At 41.3% G+C, this 27,929-nt stretch overlaps 1 protein-coding gene across 4 annotated transcripts in view; it reads left to right on the forward strand.

Moving 5' to 3' along the window:
• Positions 1-27,929, forward strand: part of Psd3 (pleckstrin and Sec7 domain containing 3) — a 567,268-nt gene that overhangs the window by 203,647 nt on the left and 335,692 nt on the right. The gene's annotated exons all lie outside the window — the stretch shown is intronic.

Genomic DNA, 27,929 nt, shown 5'->3' on the forward strand with positions numbered 1-27,929 from the left:
CCTACTCCTTGGCTTGCAGATTAACTCTGACAGTGTATGCCAGCAACTAGTACCTCGGAATAAAAATAAGCAGTGGTGGTAATGTGGTTGTTCATACTTTAGTTTCTTCTGACTTTCTGTTGTTACAGGAATGTAATGGTTAAAAGGCTGGGTTGGGTGACCTTGGAGTTTGATTGCTGGGGATCTTGTCCTTCTGCCACTTATCAGCAGTGTGACATTGGGCAGGAACCAGCCTCAGTTTGTAATAACAACAGTAAATTGTTGTATTTGCCTCATAGTAAACACAAAACAGTGAGATAGTGCATTAGCACAAAGCTTGGTCCATAGAAAGTGCCCAGTGACTATAGTGTTGAGATTCTTGTAGAGCAAGAAAGAACAAGTTAATATCATCTTCAGACATATTCTTTCATATATTTGAGATTGGATCTGTCACGAACTAAGTTGTTTCCTTCTCAATCTGATTATGTTGAGCCCTCACCCCTAGTATGATGGCTGTATTTGGAGATAATTAATGTTAAGTGATGTCATAAGGATGGGCCACAATAAGAGGCAGAGGCACCAGGAGTGTGCACTCACAGAAGAAAGGCCATCCATGTGAGGACATAGCAAGAGGCTGACCAACTCCAAACTGGGAAGAGCCCTCCCCAGGAGCCAGTCCTGATGGCACCTTGGACTAGAAGAGAAATGTCTGTTGTGGAAGCCGCCAAGTCCGAGGTATGTTGGGGCAGCGTAAGCACACTCACACAGACCCCCTTTATTTTCTCATTTCATCATTCCCATCTCCTGGTTCTCTTCTTGACAGGATTTTCCGTTGCCTTGAGTTCTGTTTACCACCTTCCAGAAACTTTTGAGTGCAATGGTGTCCTTTTGAAAAAAAGGAAACCCTAAGATGAACTTGGGACTCGTGGGTGGGTGGTCTATTCTACTCTTCTAGTAAAATCTCAGCTTGTATTAGCTAGTTGACTGGATGCACCTTGAGATTCATGTTTAACTTATCCTATATTTGATCTATTGTTTTTATATAAATTTAGAATTGTATCTTGCTAAGTTTGGCTTTTTCAGACAATGGAAATTAATTTTTTTAGAGCCCTAGTTGGATAGGACCTTTGAGGTGTGGACCAACAAGCCTACCCACTTATCTAGTGCTGTTGTTTTCCATGTTGTGTGTCTGGGTCAATGGGGACTGCTGTAACAAGTTACCACTGATTGGGTGGCTTAGACAACACATTTATTTCTCATAGTTTGGAAGGCTGGAAGTATGACATCGGGTGCCATCTTGGCCTGGTTCTTGGTGAGTGGTTTCCATGTGTCCTTACATGGTGGGAAAAGAGCTACCTGGTTCCCTGGCCTATTCATAATGAGGGCACTGATCTATTCATGAGGGCTCCACCCTCTGACCTTTCAAAGACCCCGTTCCCAAGTGTTACATTGGGATGAGGGTTTCAGCATGGGCATGTAGGCAGGGGAACACAGGCATGGAGTCCCACTGCACTATGTTCCTACAATGGCTACTTACTCTGCTCCCATACCTCTGCTGGTGGGAGCCACTATATTGTTGTGGAACTTACTCCATTATAGGATGTTGTTTTTTCAATGTTCCAAGGTATTCGTATATTGAGTTAAAATCTGATTCTGTAATTGCTGCTGTTTAATAACATCTGGGTTCTCTGAAGTAACAGTGAACATATGTCCATCTATACAGGACAGTCTCTTGCAGATTCCACCCCCCCCTTCTGTCACTGGCTGTCAACTTTACAACAGTATTTATTTAGTATCATTGGAGAAAATCAATTCAGCTTGTTTTTCAAAAGCCAAAATTAGAAAGATAAATGAACCTATTAAGTACTTAATTGTGCACTTAATTATAGTAGCCTAATTGACAGAGGCATAATATTTGGTTTGTTGTAATGAGTGGCTCTCATTAGATCTTTCTCTGTGAAAATACATTGAGGAAATAGGCTATTAATTTCTTGTTTCAATAAGTAAAATCCATATCTATCTATCTTTTCTGTTTAGGATGATTAGTGTGAAATCTTCAACTGAGTCTTCATAATATTTTAGAAACCAGAAGGGATCTTATAAGTCCTATCTTCCAAACCCTGCAGTGACAGAAGGCTCATGTGTGTGTGTGTGTGTGTGTGTGTGTGTGTGTGTGCGTGCGCACGCGCGCGCGCTAGCGCTAGCGCTAGGCATACTTTTTTATGGGATTCAAAGGCAGATAGGAGGTTGAGATCAGCCTCCTGTGCCTAAGCCAGGGGCAGCCACCTTCCCGTGTCTCCTCTTCCTATCAGTTTAGACACGTGATCCAGTCAGTTCTGGCCTTTTCTCAGAAGATTGGTTCTGAGGTCCTGTCTCTTCAGGATAATGGGCCAGTGTCCTGATGGCTGTGTTTAGGGCCTGAAGTGGCTGTCCATTGTGGTGAAGCAGCTGTGGCAGCAATGGCTACAGCAGGCTATCATGTGGGGACACCTTGACTACAACGTGCCCTCTTGGTTCTGATCTGAGCCTGGGTTTCCAGCCCTCCTGCAGACAGTGAGCCACCCAAAACCTTGCCAGTAGAAAACCTTTTTTCCTACCTAAACTTACTCGGGTCACTTTCTTGTATCTGACCAGGAACCTTGAAGGGTACATGCTTACTCCATTCTTTTCAAGCCACGGCATGTCCTGGTGTTTCCTCATCCCCACCTAAGCTCACAGTGGGGTCCATGTTCCGGTTCGGGAATGCACTCCCCAGGTGCCTAATTGCTGTGTATGTGGCCGTTAGGGATTATTTCTTCTCCTCCTTAATGGATTAATTCTCAGAGTACTATTCTAGGAAAGGATTTTTTTTTTTTTTTACCCTGTCAAAGCTGGTACTGTTAAGAGAAAGGAGGCTGGCAGGGAACATGCCCGGATGTTGGCATTTAGGACATGGAAAGTACAAAAAAGTAGAGCTGTGTCTGATGGCTGGTAGAAAGATTGCAGTCTAAGCAGGAACATTGCAGATTTTACCAAGCTCCATGGAAGGACTCTGATTGCAAATATAAGAAAATAAGGAACGTGGCTGAGTCGGCGATTAGATGCATTGGGAAGTGAGGGATTTTTGTTTGTTTTAAACTTTTACCTAGTATGTATTTCTCATTTTTAAAGCCTGCATAGTTAATAAATAATTAATTGAAGGTTGTTTCAGAATGGAGATTCCAAATGATTTGTTCTTTAAAATAACACGTGGTTTTCCAGGGTGACTGAACAAGGACCATTCATTTTAGGTACACATCTGTTTTCAAAATAAAGTTTAAAGTCTTCTTATAAAATTTTCCCAGTGTTGCAGTGCCCTGATTAATCAGAATTGATGTGGCAACAGTTTTTCTGAGTTGGAAATCTCAGTTATTGGGTAGAAATACAAGATGATCTTAAGGGGAGGTCCATGGCTGCCGGACAGTGTGGGTGTGTCCAGGTGCCTTTGTGTCCCTTCTGGGGAGAGGGTGCACCGTGCTCACCACTTTGTTCATGAGGCCTGAGATCCCAGAACAATTGAAAGCCAAAATCTTGTTTCTTGGGATATTTCAGGAACTGAAGGGACACAGAGGTGCATTTCTGTACCTGGTTCATTCATAAATCTAGAAGTGTCCTGAGGAACTTGAAAGGACTGTCTCCCACAGGTGGAGTCATTGGGTGGGTTCCTCAGCGGAGTCAGTAGTTGATTTTGGTGGTTTAGATTTAGAGCTTTCCCTAGCCTCCTGTCACACATCTTGGATTTGGGAAGCGGTTGTCCTCCTAGCTTCTATGAATATTTGAATGGGCCTCCATGTTGAACCCTGCTCTGAGCATGTGGAAGTATGTGTTGGAAGGAGCAGGCGTTTGCAAAAGTCATCTGATTTTCCCGATAACCTGCATGTTCCTTGCGTGTGCTTCTGACAGAACTCTTGCCTACTTGGTCATGTGGCTGTTTTGACAGTTAGTGGACACTTTTAGTAAATTTGAAGGCATCATTCCTACGTCTGTGGTAATTCTCTCTTCTTTTATTTTCTAGTTGAGAGAGTAAAGAGAATAGTGTCTCTGTTCTCAGGTCCCTCACAGACCAGCTTATAGTTAAAGGACTTCAGCAGGGTGAATGTGGCATGTGTCAGGCATTCTAAAAACAGTGCAACGAATAAATAGCTTTTGATATTGTCTGAGTTGAGTGTGGATATAGCATTTTTCTATGGGTGGTCTTAGGATACATTTTTAGAAGATCCAAAGTGGAATCCCACTTGGAGTCTATGGGAAAAGAAAGCCAAGTAAAAGCTTTTATGGAAAGATATGGTCCCATCTGCCTGGGATGGTTTGGGCCAGGCAAGTAGATGAAAATAGTTTTTCCTCTTAAGTTTCTTAGTTCTGTTTTTTAAGTCTTCTCAAGTGTGCCCCCATCACTACCCTAATAGCAAAGTACAACTATCATCCATCCCTTCTGCCTCTACTTTGACCTGCCTGTCTGCATATTCTGAAACACTGTGCTTAAAGGTACCATTTCTTTTATGAATCACTTTAAAAACTCATGCTAATTTTGCATTTCATTTCAAAATATATTTAGTATAAAAACCAGATTTTAAATGACCATCCATTTAAACTGAGATCCAAGAAAATGTGCCCATTGGTCAGAAGACTGTATATTCCCTTTGGCACCCTGCTGAGTAACCCTGTGGACCTGAATCCTCACCTATTCTAGAAGCGCAGTTGTAGAGCATAACGCAAAGCCAAGAGGTCTAGGGAAGTATGCATTTTAAAAACCACTTTATTTGACAGTCTAGCATAGAGTGTGAAAACTGCGAGAAATGAAGTGGCAATTCATTTGGAAAGTATGTGGTGTGCATCTGCCTTATTAAGAAATCCATCTCATCTTAGTAAGAGGCATTGCCTTTAAAATAGGCCAGTATATTCAAGTCTTTACTGCGATCAAAGTCAACTGTTTCTCCGGTCCAGGTCTGAGTGCCAGCTGTAATACTGGGAACAGTTAGGCAGCGCATTTTTTATCTCATAAAGAGAGATTAAAATACTTGCTGCCTACTTCTTTCATGGGGTGTTGGAAGGATTAATGAGATCATGCTAGTAATGTGTCTTAAACTCAGTGGAAGGAATGGGCACGGAAAACCCCAAGTGTTATATTACCAGAGTTGAACTCGGGCTTGGCTTTTCCTCTGCTATTAAGCTTCCATTTATTTGGTTCACAAGTTGCTTTAAACAATAAAGTAAAGTGCTGTATTAAGCTTGAGGCCCATCTAGAGGTTGTGATAATATCCATGTGTCAAAATGAAGAGTGGGCCTGATGGCTTCACACGTTTTAACTTGCCATCCATTTCAAGAATTGTGCAAGTTTGACTACTGGTATGGGATTGGACACTTTTTCTGTTCACCACTTACTGTATTTTGCAGCTTCAAGTCTATTTCTGGGGACTCAGCTTCTTCAATAACTCTGGGTTGTAATTTTTTAGAGTATAGTTTAAGTCTCTTGCCCAACTTCATACTAAATCATTATCTTGGCAACCCAGTGTGTGCCCTCTCATCAGAGAATTAAGATGCATGTCCTCATGCTGAGGGCAATGATGGGGTAAGAGAGAATAAGGTCTTGCCAATAGAGCCTGTGTTCCTTTTGTGAATGGACCAGTATGGTGCTGGTTCCTGAAGGACATAGCCTTCTCTCCATAGCAGAGCTTGCCCTGATTTCATTTGGAGAAATTTCCCTTGGACTTTGGCATGATGTACTTAGTACAGTTTCAGGTAGCCCGAACTAGACTTGTGAACCTGAGTGTATTTGTCAGCTTTGTATTACTGTAACAAAATACCTGAGGCAGCCAACTGATAGATTCTTGAGATTCAGTTGGTTCAGTACTGGTGAAGGTGTTGGATGGTGGCATCTCATGGTGGAAACCTGTTTAGAACAAAAATAGTCTCACATCACAAACAGAAGCCAGCTAGACATGATAGATGATGTCTCACAATCTTTCAAGGACACTCTTCAATGATCTAAATGATCCTTCTAGGCTCTACCTCCTAAAGATTACTACTTCTCAATAATGCCACCCTGGGACCCAAAACTTCAATACTTGGGCCTTTGGGGACATTCAGTATCCATAGTCCCGAGTTTAAAGTCACATGCCATGGTATTCAGAAGGACACTATTTCTGAATGACCAATGAATGAGGCTACTGTGATAGAAAACAGCAAAGTTTAAAATAATGTTGATATTTGGGATGGCAGAATTGGGGGAAGTGGAAATGAGATGGGAGAAATATAATTCTAGCCTTTTTAAATTCTGCTGAAGTATAATGCTTCATTGTTAGCATTCTAAGCAATGAGTTAGGCACATTTAAAAATAGCATTTTAACATGAATGAACCTTTTTATTAGTGGTGTTTCAGTGAAGAATAAATTGGTCATGCAAATTATGTTTTAGTAGTCAGTTTTAAACATCTGAGACCTGGGATTTTAACAAACATTTGAGGGTGGTAAAAGCAAAAAGTCAGACCGAAGAGCAATGTGGATAATTGTAGTTCCTGAGATTTCTCCCTGTGAAGAAATCGTTGGCACCTTTTTTATAATGTTATGCTTTCTTCGAGTTTCAAAATATGCAAAAGGGGTGGCTTGGATGTAAAATAGAAAGGACCAGCTCAGCTTGAGTGAGAATAGTAGACACAGGAGTCTTTTGTGCCTCTCTGGAAAAACAACCAGTTCAGAGCCACTCGGGACGCTCCAGAAGCTTTGGGCATCAAGGGAGGCCTCACCACAGAGAAGTCAAGAGCAGCTGGTTGCTGTGGGGTAAATGTGGAAGGAAGTGATCATTGCCTGTCCTGTGCATTAGTTCTGGGGCAACCCAGTCTTGGAAGTTTAACAGCAACAACAACAAAAAGTTCTTTGGAGCCCTAGCCACCGAAAAAAGAAGTGCCCTGGGTTGTAAGGAATAAAGTGTTAGTTTTGCGCAGTATAACAAGAGTTATTAATCAGAATTACAATACTATTTCTTATAACTCTTATTTTCATCAAACTGTTTTGCCTGTAAATGCAGGTAGAAACTATGTATCTGTGTGCAGCCTTCCTAAGCTACTGTTTCTTTCTCTGAACCTGAAGAAGGCCTACCTATTGAGAATGAGTCTCTGAAGCTGGCACCATCAGGTACAGAGGTCAAGTGTGGACTATCTAAGGATGAACGGCCCCTTCCAGTTTTTTTTTTTGGGGGGGGTACCAAAGATTGAACCCAGGGGGTGCTTCACCACTGAGCCACATCCCCAGCTCCTTTTAAAATATTTTATTTAGAGACAGGGTCTTACTGAGTTGCTTAGGGCCTCAATAAGTTGCTGAGGCTGTTTGAACTTGCAGTCCTTCTGCCTCAACCTCTTGAACCACTGGGATTACAGGCCTGTCCAGTTTTATGTCTCTTTCTCTTCCATGTTAGTTTCATGTTGCAATCATGTGGACTCTATTTTAAATATAAGAAAAATCTTGAAATATTGCTGTTTCATAAGCTCAGAGTGCTATTAAATCATTTATAATTTAATTCATTTCCTTCTTTCTCATTTCTTAGTTTCTCCCAGCTATGTTGTGTAGCAAAAATACCTGCTCAAGAGGGATATTAGGAATTCACCAATGGCTGTAATTTTTAACCATTTTGATGGTCTCTACCCTTGAGTGATTTTGGCTAAGGAGTGTTGATCATGTTGATTGTGTTTTAGTCGTTGGCAGTCAGGCATGTATGAAATAGGGAAAGAAGAAAAAGAACTCCCCCCACCAACATTCATAAATGGAAATCTGTAGGACAGACATTTGAGAGACTTTGGGTGGTGCATGAGAAAATTTTTGTGGGAACTTTTTGGTTTTCAAAGCAGAAATGAAAGGCAGTGCATTCTCCATTGTCTGCTTTGAATGGGAATATGCTTGGTGTCTAAGTGGACCTCTTTCAGTGTTCATGGTTTATCTTGGTTCCACCATTTGTCTAATATGACCTTTAACCTTCTGTGTCTCCTTATCTGTGAGCTGGGAATGACAACAAGACCTAGATCTTCAGGTGGGTTATACGGATTAATGTTTAAGATGGATAAAGGTTTTAGCAGAATGTGGATTTATATAATCATGCATAATTCTGTTTTTTGAAGAAAAAAATTTCTAAGTCATTAATAGCTATCCAGATAATAGTTAATTCTTCAGAAGGTTGGAGGTGTGTGAACTTCTTGTTCAGGGTACTGTGCAGGGAATTCAAGTCCCCGGTTGATAGTCAATGGGAATAACTCCCTCCTTGAACTTAGATGGACCTTTGTACCTTGGACTGCTCACTGGAAGAGATGCATGAACAATATAGTTTGCCATTTCTTCCCCCCACCCCCCCGCAATACCTTTTGCTATGCATTTTGTCATATGTTCCCAATTTTAAAGTCAGCTACAGATTTCTAAGTATTTTAGTTTTGGAAATAAATTTAAAGGGAATCCTTGATATTTACAACAAGGTTTTAAGAATCACAGTTGACCTGCCTTCATTTTAAATACAAAATTTTTGAAAAAATAACATCAATGTTGTAGATTTTAATGGTTTTACCCGGGAAGCAAGCCATCAGGTAGTGATGTTGGTGTGGGCTGGAGGGAGGGAAGCAGAGTAGTGGAGGGCACCCCTGCACCATTGTCCAGGACTTGGGTGTACTTGTTAGACAGTGCACATCATTTACTGTGGTATCTGACCAGGTCAAATAAAGTACCTTTATGGCCATTTTAAAGATCTCTATATAGGAATATTTATCTCTACATATACCTTCTAAATGTCTTTATTTTTTCTGGGTCTTCTTTTGTTTTGTAGAGAGTTTAAACTGTCACCTCCATGTTCTCTACCACTGTCCTTTTGTACTAATAACTACATGGTCTCCCAAGTACTGAGTCGACTAAATAAAAAAAGATATACAAAGGTCATATCTGCCCCTCACCAGGTGTTTGGTACCGGGATTGAATCCAGGGTGCTCTACTACTGAGCTACATCCCCAGCCTTTTTTATTTGCTGTTTTTAGATATACACGACAGTAGAGTTTATCTTGACATATAAAACATACATGGAGTACAACCTATTTCAGTTAGGATCCCATTCTTGTGGTTGTACATGATGGGAAGTTACCCTGGTCGTGTGTTCATATATGAGCAAAGCAAAGTTATGTTTGATTCATTGCATTGTGTTTCCTACATGCATCCCCCTCCCTTCCCTTCATTCCCTTTGTCTAATCCAGTGAACTTCTACTCTTCCCTTGTTGTAGGTTTGCATCTGCACAGAGAACATTCATCGTTTGCTTTTTCAGGTCTGGCTTATGCCTTTTTTTTTTTTTTTCTATTTTGAGATAGGGTCTGGCTGAGTTGCCCAGGCTGGCCTTAGGCTTGTGATCCTCCTGCCTTAGTCTCCCTACTTGCTGGGATTACAGGTGTGCGCTGCAGTGCCTGCCTTCCTTTTCAACTCCTTAAATCATCTTAACTATTCTTTTTAGCTAGGCATGGAGCTCTAAGGATCTCATTGGAATCTGTTGGTTATTCATAGAAAGAGTTTGTATAACTACATACTTGCAACCCCCGTTTTTTGGAGTGCTAGAACCCAGGTCATCCTGTATGTTAGGTAAGTGCTCTACCACTGAGCTACATCCCCAGTCCCCACCTTCCATTTTTAGAAACCATATTAACTGAGCAGCAGTGTAATGCCAGCCGATGATGGACATGGTGCCCTTAGCTTCTTTATGCATTTTCTAATCTGTTTTCATGATTTGTCAGACACTTTCCATTATTTTTGGTTTCTACTTTAACTTGTTACACTGACATTCAAAGAACTCCTTTTCAAATTGCATCTAAATAGTTTTCTCTCCTGCTGCTTCTCTTTTATCTTGTTCCTGATTCCTCTTTATTTTATTTCTTGTATTCTAATCAGACATGCTCTTTTTTTTTTTTTTTGTACCAGGGTTTTTTTGAACTCAGGGGTGATTAACCCCTGAGCCACATCCTTAGCCCTTTTTATATTTTATTTAGAGACATGGTCTTGCTAAGTTGCTTAGGGCCTTGTTAAGTTGCATACTTTGCAACCCCGCTTTGACTAAGGCTGACTTTGAACTTGTGATCCTCTTGCCTCAGCCTCCCTCGCCGCCAGGATTACAAGTGTGTACCACCAGGCCCAGCCAAACATGCTCTTGATTGTTAATCTTTAGGAAACACCTCTTTGATCATATTTTTCCTTAATTAGAATTCCTTCTTACCTGTCAGGGACCACACTCCTGCCCAGCACCTGCAGGGCCTCTGTTATATCACAGCTTTTTCTGCCCTCATTGACAGAACGGGCCATGTTGGGGTGGCCTGGTGTGGTCTCACTGGGCCAGTGCTGGTGGAGAGGGCTGGCTAATCTGGTCCCAGATCTATAACCATTTAGCTAGCCTGCTTTTTCCAGTACTGAAGGTGTCTTCACTCCATTTCTGTCAGTTGGATGTGAACTTTGAGGGGAGGGTGGAAAGACAAGGTTGGAGGAGTCACGAGGCATGAAGCAGTAAGTGGGTGGGTAGCATTGGCTAGGTTAAGGAAGAATGAGGGATGAATGTTGGAAGGGGAGATCGGAGCGGATTTTCTAGCACTGGAGGACGGTCCTTGTGTCATAGGTTGAGGACTCGTGGAGGGCTCTTGCTTGCTTTAAGTGTGTAGGTGCTGTTGTGCTGAGAGCCGATTGTGCTACAGAACCGATTCCTGTTGGTGCCCTGTTTTTGTTTTGTTTTCTTTTAAAAGACCTTACTTTTAGGGCTTCTTCCTTTAAAATTCATGGAACTTCTGGCTTTGGAAGTTTGGAAGGGAGATGTACATGGAATATCTTGAAATGATGCCCAAGATTATTTTAAAGGTGTCATTTTATAAAATGAGATTAAGAGCCATGTTCCATGTTCTTCTTGTTACAGGACATTTCAGAAGGAGGCTCCTTTATGTTCTGCTTGTTATAGAACATATAATGTTACCACTAAGTATGATGCTTGCTCTGGATTTCCTTGTGAGGCTTTATCCAGTTTATAGAACTTCTTTCTGCTGGGGATGTGGCTCAAGCGGTAGCGCACTCGCCTGGCATGCGTGCAGCCCGGGTTCAATCCTCAGCACCACATACAAAGATGTTGTGTCTGCCGAAAACTAAAAAATAAATATTAAAAAAAATTCTCTCTCTCTCTCTTTAAAAAATAAAATAAACTTTTTTAAAAAAGAACTTCTTTCTATATCTTATTTGCTAAGGCTTCTTTTTAAAACGATAAATTGATGTTGAATTTTATCTCATATTTTTCTCCATATAGTCTGATCGTGTTTTCTTTCCCCCTTTCTTCTATCAGTGTAGCAAGTTATATTAATTGAGTTCTAATATTAAAACAACTTTCCATCTTGGGAGAAAGCCAATTGGGTCATGATGGATTATCATTTTTATGTATTGTTGGAATTAGCTTCGCTAAGGTCTTCAGGGTTTTGCATTTTGTGTTGTGAGATTGACCTGGAATTTTCCTTTACATGTAAGGTATGTGGATGTTTTCTGCAACTTAAGTGCTCAGAAGGGATCCATGTGCTGGGAAACCAAAAATAAATGAATAATTCAAAGATGTACATTAAAAAAGGAAATAGTAATATATTTGTAAAATACATAAAAGGTACGAACTATAAAATCAATTTCTATAATCTCAGAAATTCCGTTGGCATAAGGCAGTCTGTTACCTGAGACAGTCTGTGTATGTGTGCATGTGCGTGTGCATGGGTGTGTGTGTGTGTTTAAACACAATTATACAAACACCATGCATTGCACACATACATGGTTACATATTGTAATCTGTCACGGAGGGAATTCTAGTGTGGCATGTAATAGGATATCCTGAACATTAGTGACTCCCATTTTGGTTCTGTACCTGCCTCTTGACCTGTGGCTGGGGCTTATAAGCTACCAAGAAAAAGGAACTTAAAATACCCTGTTTCCACAGCCCTCCCCAAGGCCCCTAAATACAAAATTCTGTTATTGCCCAGCCGCCTGCACTCAAGGTCAATCCTAGCTGCTGCACTCAAGGCCATGTCTAACTTGCTCTAATTCTTTGTTTTTTTAAAATATAAAAACCCTATTAAGATAACCCTGTCTGCTGCGTCACATTATTGGGCAGCATGGCAGGCTTTCCCTGCTAATAAACTTTACTTTTGAGCATGAGACTCTGTCTCGAGATATTTTTTTGAGCGTTCCTAACAGCAATGTAAGGTCTTCCTTGTTCCTTTCTTAATATCTCTATTATATTTCATATTTGCCAGTTTATTAGAGCCCAATTTACAGACTAGAGATGTTCCTCATATTTTCTAGAAGTGAACCTCTTTGTACCTTTCTCTTTAGCATGAAGGTTATCTGTGGAATAAATCCCTACATATTGAGATAGTGGATGAAAGGGTGTTTCAAATTTTGATAGAAATGACCATTTTGTCTTCCACCTGGTTGCACCTCTTTACCCCGCAGCGGTGTGTGGGTGCACCATGGCAAGTGTTTTGGGAGACCTGGGCAGGACTCGCTCAGCACGACTCGGGACTCGGGACTCGGGCACCGGGTCCCTGGTCGTGCTCTGTGCACCCATTCGCACCCCACATGCAGGTGCATTCCACTTGGGCTTGGTGATCCCATGAGGTTTGGCAAGCTGAGGCTTCCTGCTAGAGCGCCTCCCGAGAACATGGGAACTGCTGTGTTCTAAAGGAGAGGATGTTGGCAAAGGGCCCAGAGATCAGACTTGCACTTGGCCTCCCTGACTTACTGCTGTCTTTTCCAACGTCCCTCCCTTTCCGGGCTGTTGGTTGGATAGCTCACAGAGTTCAGCAGGTGCTCTTTCTTTCTGTCAGCATTCCATCACCAAGCATGACTGCAGGGGACAGGGACTGATGGGCCACAGAGAGAGCGCCTGGCTTTTTGTTGCCTTTGACCACATTTCTCTGAGTTGGATTCATTCTCACTCTTTGCTGTGTGATTGATTGCTGTCTCTTAAGCCCAGGTGTGTTGAGGTGATGGATATGTGCTCTAAGAATTGGTGGCATTGCTTTACTGAATTTGAAGCAGTTAGACTTAATCTTGGGGGAAGGGTTTTTGGCGGGGGCAGGGGTATGTAACTCTTGGTTACTGCCATGTCGTTTTTATGACAGCATCCTCAACTGGTCCCCTGGTTGCCATCAAACAGTGATAAAGTAGCACTCAGGAGCTTTGGGCTGTAGCCTAAGCTGCATGGACCAAAGCAGTGTGGGGGTAGGGAGGCAGGGAAGAGCAAAACTCTTTTTTTGGTACCAGGGATTGAACTCAGGGACACTCCACCACTGAGCCACATCCGTATTTTGTATTTTATTTAGAGACAGGGTCTCACTGGGTTGCTTAGAGCCTCGCTCTTGTTGAGGCTGCCTTTGAACTATTGATCCTCCTGCTGCAGCCTCCTGAGCTGCATGTGCCACTGAGCCTAGCTAGAGCAAAACTCTTAATCCATTTGTTTTTAATCTATTTTTCTCTCCCATGACTAGCAATTTTTAGGAGACAGAGAGATAAAGCATTGGAACTTTGCCAAAATAGCTTCAAGTTTGCATATAGTATTTACCAAAGCAGAGTAAATATTAAATTGACAGAACAGAATATATGATTCTCTAGGAAAGACATGATTGATAAAGTGACATAGGATTTTTATTATCTGTTTTTTCTTAAGTAAAAGGGGTTTCCTTCTCAGAAACCTCTAGTATAGCTCTTTTCTTCAACCGAGTGTTAAAAAAAAAAAAAAATCCAAATCCTCTAGCTTGACATTTGAAACCTTTAGTGACATCTACTTACACTACTTCTCAGTGTAATCATCTGCTTCCTTACTACTGGAAATGTGTTCCACGGCCCAACAGCATCAGCACCACCCGGAGCCTGTTAAAATGCAGACTCTCAGACCCTATCCCAGACCTGCTGAAGGCCAGCTAGCTAGACTCCTGGCAAGATCCCTAGTGTGCCATTTGTCCCTGTAGTTCCAGAAGCACTGGTCTGCTTTATTCTCAGCCTCCTGAACTGGCTCAGCTGACTTTTTCTGAACTTGTTCCGTATTTCCTCCATGACCTGCTTTTCCTGGAATGATTTGTTCCCAAGAAATGCCCCCTTTCTCAACTGCCTTCTCTTTCATGCCATTGGCTCAGTTTATTAGGTGTTTAAAATGTGCTGATTGTGATCTGGCTAGAGATGCAGACATGGTTGAAGGCCTAATTCCTGCCCAATGCTACTCCTGCCTCTCCTGAGGGCAGTTTGGCAACACATATAAGAGTCTTGAATGTGCATTTCTTGTGATCCCAGCATCCCATTTTTAGGAGATTTCCCTAAACTAGACAGAACAAAATGTAGCGAAATGTGTGAAAAAATTGGTCATTGTGACATTATTTACAATAGTAAACAATTAACTTTGTTACAGTCATATGTAAAACCATTATCTGGCCAAGGAAATAAGATCTATATATATTATTAAAATAAAAATGTGTCAACAATAAAAATTATGTAATTACAGTTTCTGTATGCCAGGGGCTCATAGTTGAATAAGTTAGATACAGAGATAGACCAAATAATATAGGCACACAGATGTAATAAGAGCAGTGTTCACAGCAGCGAGGAATTCTGTTAGACATTTACCCTGGTCCAGGCTCCATTCTAAGTGCTTTACAAGCGTTTTCTTCCAAGTTCAGGGAGAGTAACTTATACCGAGTCGTGTGGCTCTCGAGTGGTTCAGCCATCATGTGATGGGCACACACGGGGTCAAAGCACAAATTTGGTGGTGGTGAGGGGTCCTTTGTTATAGTCTCTGAAGGTCTCACAGAAGGTGCTCTTGAGAAGGAGGTTTCCGTGAGGATGACACAGTGAGGAAGGGCATTCTAGACCAAGGAGGGACGCACACCACAGCACAGAGGCCAGAGATAGCAGAGAGATTGGGGCATCTGAAAAACCCTGGAGAAGGAGGTGTGAGACAGAAGGATTCAGAGATGACTAGGGGTCAGAAGTGGTGGCATGATGTGCTATTTGGGGGCCTCGTCCTGGAACAACTGGGGAGAAGATGGAATTTTTAAAGGTGGAAATGACCCAATTTAGAAATGCCCAGGTGTGGGACAAACTGGGGAAAAAAGAGATCAGCTGAAAAATGATCCCAGTGGTTCCCCTGAGACGTGGTGGGGTCATGGGCCACGGCCAGAGCAGTGGCAGTGGATAGGAGAAGGTGCCACGATCCCCAAGAGAGTTCCTGAGTCTGGAATTGTGCAGGGGCACCAGGCTGGGTAATGATGACACAAGGAAGCCTAAGAAACCGTTCCAGGACTAAGGGACAGTTGGAGAGATACAATAGCAATAGAATTGGCATGACTGCAAAGACTGGGAACGGAAAGAAGAAAGTGTCTAGGGTGATTCCCAGGCTTGGGCTTATGAGACTGGGTCCATGTGTGTGTCATTTAGCAGGATCAGGAATAGACAAGAGTCTCCCCTTATCCACAGTTTTATTTTTCCACAGTTTCAATTACCCATGGTCATCCACAGTCCAAAAATATTAAATGGAAAAATCTCCATAAATAAACTATTCATGAGTTTAAAATCGTGCACTATTCTGAATAACATGATGAAATCTCATGCTGTTCCTTTGTGTCCTGCCTGGGATGTGAATAAGATTACTCAACGTGGCCTATCTGCTAGCACATTTGGTAGCTCACCCACCAAGAAGTCCCGTGGTTTTGGCTTCCGGATTTGGGCTCAGCTGTGTCCTCCAGGAATATGAGAAGAAGCCATGAATGTACCGCATTGTGTGGTTTGGCTCTGACTTGTTCTTTTGTGATGATGTCACATGTCCAGATAGGGTCTGCCCTTCAGCCTAGATTCTAGAGTGAAGATACAGCCTGCCTGCATCTGGAACAGAGCCACAGATGTCCCATATCAGCCACCTTATCTGGGCAAGAAATGAACCTTCTCTGAAAGCCACTAACATTTGAAGGTTGTTTGCTAACTGCTGCGTTAAATCTGGCGAAAGCCAACCGATACAGCTGTGCACCCGGCTTTGTCCCCTTCTTGTCTGCGAGCTCCCTGTGGACCTGTGATACTTATCTTTGTGCCATCTGTCCAGTCTGGTCTGATGTCATTTACAAAGTTGACACGGTTCATTGAACTTGGAATAAGTGTGGAAAGGTTCATTTCCTTGTATTAGGGCGGTATTTTCTCACCTTGTGATCCTCGAACCATCTGTATCAAAAATCATTATGGAACTTGCCAGAAATTTAGATTCTTGAGTCCTACTTGCCGGGCTGCTAAAACAGGGTGATTGAGATGAGGGACCAGGCAGTTCTGAGATGTACTTAAGTTTGGGAACACTGGACTCAAAACTAGCCAAACAACCCTTCATCAGGATATTACTCTCCCCCCACCCAATTAATCTATAACAGATTTTCCCAGACCAGGGCACTCTTTTGTGATATATCAGGATGAATGAACAGATGCCCTCACTCTGGTTGCTTCTGGAGGGGCCAAGGACTGGTCATGTACTTGAGAAAATTTTAGCCAGATTTGATTCAAGGACTATATAAGACTCAATTTGCAATTAAAAAGAATTAGCGCCCCAACTGACATACCTTCTCTGTACTGCTATTCATTGAGATTTTTGGGAAAAGGTAAATTTTAGTTACAAAATTAATACCTAAGTATATTCTCATGAAATTTAAAAAACATTACTGATAAGGTCAAGTTCTCCCCAGCATCCGTCCCCAAATCTTCATTACTTCCCATTCACTTTGGGATTCTATCTTCCCAGATTTTTTTTTCTGTATATGTGTATATTTATCACTAATGTTGATGGCTCATGTGCAAAAATGGTTGGTGCTATTACAGCTGTTGTCTGTTCGGATTGGGTCAGGATCTGTTGAAGTTGCTCAGATCCCCTGTGTGTGGCTGGCTCATGTTTAAATATCCTCCCCACAGTTTGTACCCGTGGTGAACGTGTGTGTGAACAGTGCTTGCTGTACATACGATTTTCAGTTTTTTCTATATATCTTGGCATATATCCGTTTCAGTATATGTAATTTACTTCCTTTAAAAAATCGCTTCATTGTATTTCATCCTGTAGTTTATTCAGCCATTTCTATAGTCATTTTTATTTTTATGCTATTACAAACAGTGCTGCCAACTATACATTTTTATATGCTGCCTTGAGTACATGTTCAGATGGTTATAAACCATACACAACAGAGGGGGGGGGGGCGGGGGACATGCTGGGTTATCGTTTTTTAAAAAAGATTTTATATACCACGATTTTATATATTACAAGTTTATATATACAATTTTATATATTACAAGTTTATAAAAAGATTTTATAAACTACTAGGTTTATCATCCAAAGGAATGCTAAATTTGTGCTCCCAACAGTTTGTTCTTAGCATTTCCTAATTTATTGTTGTCAAACCAGTGGGTAAAAATCCGAAACTTTTGTTTTGTGTTCCACAGATTATTAGCAGGTTGAGCATCATTTTTTTTAATGTATATTAGCCATCTGTACTTCTGTTTCTTAAATTGTCCATTTTTATCTTCTGCCCGTGTTTCTGTTGGGTTTATCCTTATTGATCTGCTGGAATTTGTTTTTACTTGGATATTTAACTATATATTGCAAATATTTACACAAAATCAACATTTGTCCTTTATGTTTGCTGGTTATCATTTATTAATTTGCCTTTATTGTTGGACTTGTGGTTGTTAGTCTTCTATTTATTTATTTATTTGTTCTAATTAGTTATACATGACAGCAAAATGCATTTCGATTCATTGTACACAAATAGAGCTCAACTCTTCATTTCTCTGGTTGTACACGATGTAGAGTTGTAACATGTGTGCAGTCGTACCTAGGGTTAGCACGTCCATCTCATTCCTACCATTTCTTTTTTTTTTTGTGGTTATTATTTTTGATTTTCTCTAGTGTCTGCTTGCCCTTCACCTTTCTTCCTAATAAACTATTTGAAAGCTATAAGAATTAGGAAATAACTGTCTTAAAATCATGCATAGATAACAGCCCTAAGGACCTTTATTAAATAAAATGTGATATATTAACTTGCAGGGGCTTGTAAATATATCCATTTTGGCCACTCTAAAAAAACCTGCTTTCCATGTTCTGAATAGATGTTGGTTAGGATATTGGGCTCCAAATAATGAAACTGCTACTCTAATAATACCACACATCCTTATACTTCTAATTAATTTGCTCTTGTCAGAAGATGATTTGTTCTCTGCTCCCTAAAGCACGTTAGGCACGTGTGTAATCAGACTCTCATCAGTAGTCCTTGCTATAAATTGATATAAGCTATCAACCTCATTTAACCAGATTTTATTATCATGGGTATAAATAATGTATAGGCAGTCTGAGTTTCATATGTGAATTCTGAACACTTATTTGCAATTTATTTATTTGGAGCTCTGCTTTTATTTTTCCATAGAAATAAGTCATTTTCGGGACTGGTGTTATAGCTCAGCAATAGAGCGCTTGCCTCGCACATGTGAGGCACTGGGTTTGATCCTCAGCACTGAATAAAAAAAAAATTAAAAAAAGAAATAAGTCAGTTTCTAGGTTTTCAGCAAGTCCAAATAAGCTCTTTCTGTGTGTGTGTGTGTGTGTGTGTGTGTGTGTGTTTTGCTGAGTATCGAACCCAGGCCCTTGCACAAGCTAGGCAAGCACTGAGTTACCTCTCTAGCCCTTTTTTATTTTTTATTTTGAGACAGGAGGTTGCTAAATTGCTGAGGCTGGCCTTGAACTTGTGATCCTCCTGCCTTAGGCTCCCAAGTAGCTGGGAACAGAAGTACAGTTCTAGGCAAGCATTCTTTAAATTAACTCTTAATAGTGCTTGGTAAAACACTAAGGATTCTAAACCTAGAAAACATAGCTTATCACATTATTTTTGTGTTCCACTTAGGGATATCAAGGTAGGGGTAAAAAGCCTGATCCTCAGAAGCCCCCGTGTGGGGGCTGGGAGCAGAGTGTCAACTGCTGTAACACCACAATCAAGGAGAATCATGTATTCTTCAGCCTTCTGTAGTTAAGAACAAAGGTGATTTGCACTCACTCATTGTTCTTCAGCTCATACACTCTCTCTTGAAAAGCCATGGCTCATGAGGATGATTTACGTCAAGTAGAACGGGACATTTCCCCATTTGCCCAGTGCTGCTGTCCTCTAGCTTTCTGTCGCTATGACAAAATTCCTGAGATAAACAACTTAAAGGAGGAAAGATTTCATTTCGACTCATGGTTGCAGAGGTGCCAGTCCATGGTTACTTGGTTCTGCTGATTTTGGGCCCCTGTGGTGAGGCCAGGCAGGGGGTGGTGGAGCAAATCTACTCACTTCAGGGTGACCCAAAAGAGAGAGAGGGAGTCAGAGGGAGGTGACAGGGATAAGATATGCCCTCTGAGGACGTACCCTCGTGACTCTACTTCCTCCCACTAGGACCCATCTCCTAAATGTCCACCCCGTCCCCTCAGCTGGGAACTAAGCCTTCAACACAGGAGCCTTGGAGGGACATACCAGATCCAAACTATACAAATTCTTTTCATCGCCTGGTCCAAAAGCAGTTTTTAAGGCTTATTGAGTTGTTCCCACCAACTGTACAAATTTCAAAACCAGCGATGAAAGCAACTAACTACATCAGTTGTAAAATACCACAGTAGCCAGAAACCTTAACTTGTCAGTCTGGTCCCCAGGTCCTTTGTGGTTGTCATTTGTGTTGCAGGGATGGTGGAGGTGGCCAGAGAGGAGTGTGCCTTGTTCCTTGCTGTCAGCTGTCTGGTGCCCTTTGTCTGCCCCAAGTGTGCCCTTATTCTCTGCCCAGAATAAGTCAAGAGAGCTCAAACCCCAGTTTGTCTGTCAGTCTCTGGGGGAGTGGGTCCAAATGCAGGTCCTCCAGCTGCACTCCCAGGGATGGAGCCGTGGGCCGGAATGGTCCAGAACCATCTGCAGCCGTCCACGTGCACCCAGGCGACCTGTGCAGCTGACGGGTACACATGCTGCTCTAGAATGTTTGCTTGCTGTGTGGTCTTTCTCTAGTGTGAGTCACCAAGACAGTCCTTGTTTATCACTGGCTTTTGAGGGCCAGGCTGACACTCTCAGGATTTCCAGGAGCAACTTGATGTACCCAAAGAGGTAATTGGTCACATGAGATCCAGGAGTCTTAAAGTCCTGAAAAAATTATTTACTTTTTTAACAAACTATTTTTATTGGAAATTGACAAATTGTGGTTGTATACGTTTATGGGGTACAGAGTGATGTTATGAAGTGAAGTAAGCCAGGCATGGAAAGACAGATACTACATTTCTCACTTATATGTGGAATTTAAACAGTGGAACTCGCAGCAGAGTGGAAGGGTGGTGGGGGTGGACAGATAATGCCAAAGGAGACAGGGTCTCAGATTGGAGGAATGAGGTTGTTTTTGTTTTGTTTTGTTTTGTTTTTTTGGGAGTGGGGAGGATTTATTGCATAGCTTGGTAAATACGGTTTATAATAGTTTATTATACATTTCCAAATCGCCAAGAGGATACATTTCAAATGCCTTTATTATTAAGTATGATAAAATCTGAAGTGATGGAAATATTAAATGGCAAACTGAAAGTTTTTCAATTTAAAAAGTGTAAAAATATTTTCTTTTAGCAAGCAGTTTGTTTCTGAGAAATTTATTCATTGTGTCGTACATTGCATAGTTTGTGTCTTCAAATATTCCTTACAGTTTGCCCCGGGCACAGTGGTTCATGTCTGTTTCCCAGGGACTTAGGAGGCTGAGACAGGAGGATCTCAAGTTCCAGGACATCCTCTGCAACTTAGCAAGGCCATAAGCAACTTAGAGAGACCCTGACTCAAAATTAAAAATGAAAAGGACCGGGGATGTGGCTCAGTGGTATTAAAAAAAAAATGAATAGTTTGTATCTTTTTAAGAGCTAAAAATGTATAATGAGTGGGAACTTTTTCACATTGCAGGTAGTGTGAGTATCCTGACAATAAATAATGGAGATCTTTGGAAATCAAAGTCCAGGTCACTGTGTCAGTTTGTCTAGGATCTTTTTTTTTTTTTTTTTTTTGGCAGGGGGAGGGGTACCAGGGATTGAACTCAGGGGCACTCAACCACTGACTCACATCCCCAGCCCCATTTTGTATTTTATTTGGAGACAGGGTCTCATTGAGTTGTTTAGCGCCTTGCTTTTGCTGAGGCTGGCTTTGAACTCGTGATCCTCCTACCTCAGCCTCCTGAGCTGCTGGGATTACAGGTATGTGCCACCACACCCGGCTTGTCTAGTATCTTTTTACCTGCTGACTGCCCACCAGGACTTACCTGAAGCTGGGATGCAAAGAATTTGTCAGTGGAAAATTGGGCAGTTAATGCATCTGCCTCGTTAGGACATTTTGAAGAAATGACTTGACGGTCAACCACTGACAGAGGTATTCACTGGGGCATTCAATAATATATATCATTTTCTGTGTAGTTTTAAATTAAAATAAAAATTTGATGAAGAAACTTAATCAAGATCATGGATAATTAGTGTTTTTTGAGAATTACTCCCTCCCCACACACATTTATTTCAGGATTTGATGTTCTCCTTGGTTGCCCCCTTTATAGAATTCACAGACGTGTGTCTTATAGATCCTTTTACCCCAGCTCATGCATATTTCTTTGTAATGGGCCTCTGTTAACAGCCAGGGAGAACATATGTGGTATCATCTGGTCAGGATTTATGTCCTGTATTCCAGCTCTTCAGATTTTCTTTGTGATACCAAACTCATGTTTATTTGGTGTTTTTCAAGAGGCATGTGCTTGGAGGTCTTTTGCTTTGGTGAAATTTATGTGGGCCATCCATTTTCTTATACAAAGTAATGCAAAATTCTTTCTAATATTTCATGTGTTATTTTAGCTTAACTTACAATATGGTTTTTTATGTGTTTTAGAATGATTATATTTGCCTGGAAGATTTTTTTCCCTTCACACATGCAGATTGAATAAATGACTAATACTATGGGAAGAAAAAAGAATATTGTTTTAATTGATTTGACCACTTGCATAACTCCTGGGAAGAGAAGAAAATTATCATAGTGCTCTTACTTTAATCAAGAACAATCTTTTTATTTTATGTCTCATTTGTAAGATCTGGTCCTAGATATTACATATTTTAATACGATATATAGGAAATACCCAGAGGTGACTTTTAAATTAAAGGACATATATACAGAGCAAATTCAGGTGAGAAGACACTTACGTTCTCATGATTCCCGCCTTGAATTCACATTTAGCACTTGTCAAAGTGCTGAGTGATTTGTTTCTTAACAATTTACAGTGGTTTTAATTTTTTTTCAGTAGGTAGTGGAACTTTCAAAGTAACTAAAGACACCAAGATACTTTGCAAAGCAGTTCTAGGTAAATAAGATTGATGCTTAGTTTTCATTTATGTAACTTATTTCTAAGACTTCTGCTAAAGTTTCAAGTTTTTTTTTTTTCAAAATAATTTTTTAGTTGTTGATGGACCTTTATTTTATTTATTTATATGTGATGCTGAGAATCGAACCCTGTGCCTCACACATGCTAGGCAAGTGCTCTACCACTGAGCTACAACCCTAATCCTCAGATTTTTTTTTTTTTTTTTTGTACTAGGGATTGAACCTAGAGGCACTCTACCAGTGAGCTATATCCCTAGCCCTTTTTATTTTTTTATTGAGAAACAAGACCTTGCTGAATTACTGAGGCTGGCCTTAAACTTGTGATCCTCCTGTCTCAGCCTCCCTAGCTGCTGGGATTACAGGTGTGTGCCACTTTTCCTGACTCAAAGCTTTTTTGAGGTTTCTGAGCTTATAAAGATTCAGCAAAGACATTCATTTATTTATTTATCAATTTATGTACGTATGTATGTATGTACATATGTATGTTTTGCTATTTTGCTTAGGTTGACCTTGGATTCCTGGTCTCAAATTACAGCTGGGAGTAGAGGTTGCTTGCCACCTGGTAGCAAAAGCATTTGTTGAACACCTATGTGAGCTTGCAGTCCTGCCTGCTTTGTGTGGGTCTTGTTTTGATTATTCTCAATACCTGGCCCTCTTCCTTTTTAAAAAGACTACATAGAAGCAGCGTTTATGAATGTGATTAATTCAAAGTCTGCTTGATTCCCCATGATGGGTCCTAATATGCTGCACTGACTGAAAGTTCTTTGACTCTTCAGCCTTCCCTCTGGTCACAGACCGTTTTCAAGTGCTGTCTGCATGTGACACTCCAGTGTCCTGTCTGGAGTCTGGAACTAATAAGTAGCTGTGGTCAAAGGCTACATGATGTTGATTTTTATTTTTTAAATATCAATCTTTAATACCATCTTTTTCCTTTATAAATTTTAAATATTATCGGAAGCACGCAGGTCCAGAGCCCCAGGAAGGCAAAACAGGTCATGAATAGGCAAAGAAGAAAGGTGAAGTGAAAGCTTGGGTCACCAGGACCATGCATTTGCTGACAAAGGTCTCACCCCTCTGTCACGGCCAATTGTGAAAGGGTGGGAAAGGCGGAGGAGGATATATTGTTCATTAATATTTGGTTTGTTAATTTTCTTGTAAATTCTTTCTTATAGCTCTCCAACTCTTTAGCCACCTGGTATCTTAGTGAAGGAGCTGTGAGGAAAACTTGGTCCCTGTGTCTTATGTTTGTTTTATGGGAGGCTGATTTATAAATGAAGGCTCAGCCTCCTAGCTCCTAACTTTCTATATCCCATTGCAAAAACAAAAAACAAAAACAAAATAAACAGCCACAAAAAACAAAACCCAAGCAGCTGTCAACATTTGTAAAGAGCCCTAATGCCTTATGAATTCAGAGTCCTGCCCTGGGCAGGCACAGATCCTAGACAGTGGGACATAGTCTTTGTATGTGGTCAGAAGACAGTTGAAATGGCTCCAAGATGAGGGCATGGAAGGAGGCTTTAATTATAAAGCCTGTTAAAGGCAGGCTTTCATGTCCTTTCCACTGGGTCCCATGCACGTCCATTGAAGCCACCATGGTGATATTGTGGCTCTTCTTTGGAGCCCCCTGTCACCTCCCATTAGGCCATCTGCCATGACTCCAGGTTGGAGGAGCAGCACAATGTCCATTTCCCTTGTCCCAGGGGGGCTGCTTTCAGGAACTGGGCTGAGTGGATAGACAGCAGCTGGTGGGGAGATGGGATGGACCTCTGGGGGCTTTCATTGTGCTCACATGTTAAAAACAGGCTGGCTGGCGTCAGGGTCTGGTGACAACGGGCGAGGGTGGCTGTCTTATCCTCCTGGTTCACTTCCTGCTTTGCCCTTTGGTTTTGGTGCTAAGCTTTAGGATTAAAGGTCTGTGCTGCCCATGACCTTGTCTCCTGGCTCTTTTTTGGCTCTCTACTCTTGAGAGGCTTTCTGTCCCAATTTTGCTTGACACTGTTACTGGCTTTTGGGGTATCTGCCCAGTTGGCCTGTCAGGGGAATGGGGGCTGGTTTTAGAGAACACACGGGCCACCCCTCCTGCCCAAGCCCCCGTAGCTTGTCCACTTGTTTACATGTAGGCACTGTCAGGTATATTTTCCAAGGGAAAAATGCACATTAGGATTTGAATCATCCTCTTTCTGGCAAGGAAAAGTGAAAGAATGAACAGTTTTGTTTTTAGGCAATAGAAATTTNTATATATATAACTACATGACCAATATGATTCTGCAACAGAAAAATTAGGAATTATATCCCATCTATGTATGATATATCAAAGTGCATAAATGCATTCTACTATCATGTATAACTAATTTAAACAAATAAAAAAATTAAAAAAACTATACTGAGATTTCATCTCATTCCAGTCAGAATGGAAAATTATCAAGAATATAAGCAACAATAAATGTTGTTGAGAATGTGGGGAACAAAGATATTCTCATGCATTGCTGATGGGACTGCAAATTGTTGCAACCACTATGAAAAGCAGTATGGAGATTCCTTAGAAAACTTGGAATGGAACCACCATCTTACACAGTTATTCCACTCCTTTGTCTATATCCAAGGGACCTAAAATCAGCATACTATAGTGATGCAGCCACATCAGTGTTTATAGCAGCTCAGTTCACAGTAGACAAGCTATGGAACCACCTTAGGTATCTTGCAACAGATGAATGGATAAAGAAAATGTGGTATATATACACAATGGAATATTACTCAGCCATAAGCAAGAATGAAAATAATGGCATTTGCTGGTAATTGGATGACAGTGGAGAATATCATGCTAAGTGAAATAAGCCAGTTCCCAAAAACCAAAGGTCGAATGTTCTCTCTGATATGTGGGTGCTAACCCACAACAAAGGAGGGTGGGAAGGGGAAGAATAGAAGTTCATTGGATTAGACAAAAGGTAATGAAGGGAAGGATGGCAGCAGGGGAATAGTAGAATTAAGCAGATATAACTTTCCTATCCTTGTTCTTGAACACATGACCAGGGTAACTTCGTATCATGTACAATCACAAGAATAGATGCTAATTAGAATAAGTTAAATTCCATGTGTGTATAATATGCCAAAATACATCCTACTGTCATATATAACTTAAAAGAACAAATAAAAAATAAAAATGGCCCATTCTAAGATGAGTGAAAAATACCAGAGAAGCTTGGAAACATTCTGTTGGATCAGAAGTACAGATGTGCTGAGAGAATAGTGGGCATCTGTCACAAAGACACAGAGGCCAGCGGAAGGGGCTCCCACTAGCCCAAACTGGGCAGCTTCCGTGCTGAAATCAAAATGATGAAAGTCATGAATTATAATCCATTGAATAATGTGGTAGATTCAGCTCATATTGATAAAAATAAATTCATAAGTTGAAAATTTGGTAAGGAACAGGATATTCATATAATTTCTGAGTATCTTGCCACAGCATGCTGATTAATTACAGTGAGAGACAGTTTGACAGTGCAAAAGCGTGACCGATCAAAGCAAATCTGATCAGTCTCACAGAACAAATCGAGATTACGTGCCACCTGCTAGGAAGCAAAGAGAAGAATAGCATGACTTCTGTGATACTCCTGTCAAGGATGCATGATCTGAATTGGATCACCAGGAAACAGAAAGATAAACCCAAGTTGCAGAGCATTCTAAAAATCAGGGGCATGTAATTTTCAAAAAACATAATAGCCATGAAAATTAAGGTATAAGATGTAATGTAGTAGCAGGATCTAAATAACCAGCTGGAAGTTTTATCCTTCACCGTTGAAGGGTTTGGTTAGGCAGTCCTTAGTGGATGCTGACTTAACTATTTAGATCTTTCTTGGGCTAATCCTAGGCCAGTTGTAACTCACATTTATATCTCCTGTCTTCCAGAGTTCTGCCTTCTGTAAATTGGGCTGGGGCTGGGGGTGGAGGTGTGAAGCTAAGCATTTTAACATCTGCATATGAACACCACTAACCTGCAGGGAATCCTGTCTCCTGTTAATCTGGTGTCCTTTGAAAAATCTCTTCAGTTGTTTGAACATGGTGGCACTTGCCTCTAATCCCAGCTACTTGGGAGGGTGAGGCAGGAGGGACTCAAGTTTGAGGCCAGCCTGGGCAACAAAGTGAGGCCTTGTCCCCCAACCCCCAGCAATAAAAGGTCTAGGGACATAGCTAGATAAAATAAAAGTCTGTTCTTTTACCTGAGGAGTGGAGGTGGGATTTGGGGAGCTAACTGCTGGATGGCCACGTCTTTGAAAGAGTCTTTCTTTTTCCTTATTTCCCAAGTTTACCAGGTGCCTCCGTTTCCTTGGCTGTGAGTATCCTGTGGTCTGGAGTAGATCAGCTCTTTGCTTTCTCCACATTTTCCTGGGGTCAGTTATCATTAAACCATTTGCTCACAAAATGTCGTCCTGTACCTCTTCTTCTCTTTCTTGTGGGTTTGTGCATTTATAAGAAAATCTTTTTACAATGCTTTTAACAGTTTTACAGTTTTACTCAGAAATAAGCAAGTGATTTTCAAAAACTTTTTTTTTTTTTTTGCACTGATGCTTCCCTCCCCAATAAAACTGATACAGTACCTGAATATATAAAAGAGAAATGGGCCGTCATGGTTGAAAAGGTAGTGTGGGACTGAGGGAGCAGGGATCCTGCTCAGTTTCCCTGAGTGGATCTTTCCAGCCACCCATCTCTGAACCTTGCCAGTTTGGGCTAGAATTGAATAATTCACCACCTTTTCTAACTTTGCATCTCTTGGAACCCATGTTCCCAGTGTGGACAGGTGCAGGGGGACACCCCTGCCCCCACCCTTGACTTAAGCTACCTGTTGATCCAGACAGCTTCCCTTTTGCCCTCACGCATTGCCATCTGCCCTAATGTGTTAGTTTACGGGGCTTCTGTTGCCAGGGACTGCAGACAAGTGGCTTACCCTCAAGGTGACAAGTGGCTTACCCTCTTGGTGACGAGTGGCATACCCTCCAGGTGTCTGCAGGTTGTTTCTCCTGTTCTTAAGAGGATACCAGACCTAATGGATTGGACCCGCTCTGGTGACCTCATTTACCTTAATTATCTCTTTAAAGAGCCTGTTACCAGATGCAGTCACATCTGAGGTCCTGGGGGTTAGGACTTGAGCATGCGCACCCTGGGAGGACACATGGCAGCCTGTAGTGCCTGACCCTCGCACTTGAGGGGATCCATGCACCATGCCCAGTTTCTGGCTTCTGCTGGGTGATGGGGTCAGATGGGATTCAGCAGGATCAAGTGTGGAGTGTGAATATTGGAATTAAGTGTTCGTTTTGAGGGAGTTGTGAAATATTATTTTCATAGTCTTTAATTTAGCTTTTAATCTTTTCTGGCCCAAAGCTCTTTATAATACTCAACTGACTGATTTAAAGGCTCTCAAATCCTCTGAACATCATTTTGAAATTGAAATAATTAGAAAAGAGCAGACTTCCAGCCATGCATTCCACACTCAGCTCCCCCCCCCCCCCC

Source organism: Marmota marmota, unplaced genomic scaffold, assembly GCF_001458135.2.
Source record: "Marmota marmota marmota unplaced genomic scaffold, marMar, whole genome shotgun sequence".
Lineage (NCBI taxonomy): Eukaryota > Metazoa > Chordata > Mammalia > Rodentia > Sciuridae > Marmota > Marmota marmota.